Below are 265 nucleotides of genomic sequence, written 5' to 3' on the forward strand. Positions count from 1 at the left end.
CTACGACACTATCTTTAAAGATAACGGGAACCTGCACTCAACCATATAAACACGCAAGAATATAAGCCATGATGCATCCTAGTCCTAGTCAGGTTATTATCTCAGTCTTAATTCCATTTCATATCAGCTAGCCCGTGCTAAACTGAGTCCGGTTTAATAAATAACCCCAAGGACTCTACCATGCAAGAATGTGAGCATTCTACTCTATATGAATACTCGATCTTCCCTAAGTTCCAAGTGGAACTCAAACAAAACCAACTCACAA

The sequence above is a fragment of the Brassica oleracea genome, unplaced genomic scaffold (assembly GCF_000695525.1).
Source record: "Brassica oleracea var. oleracea cultivar TO1000 unplaced genomic scaffold, BOL UnpScaffold00796, whole genome shotgun sequence".
Classification (NCBI taxonomy): domain Eukaryota; kingdom Viridiplantae; phylum Streptophyta; class Magnoliopsida; order Brassicales; family Brassicaceae; genus Brassica; species Brassica oleracea.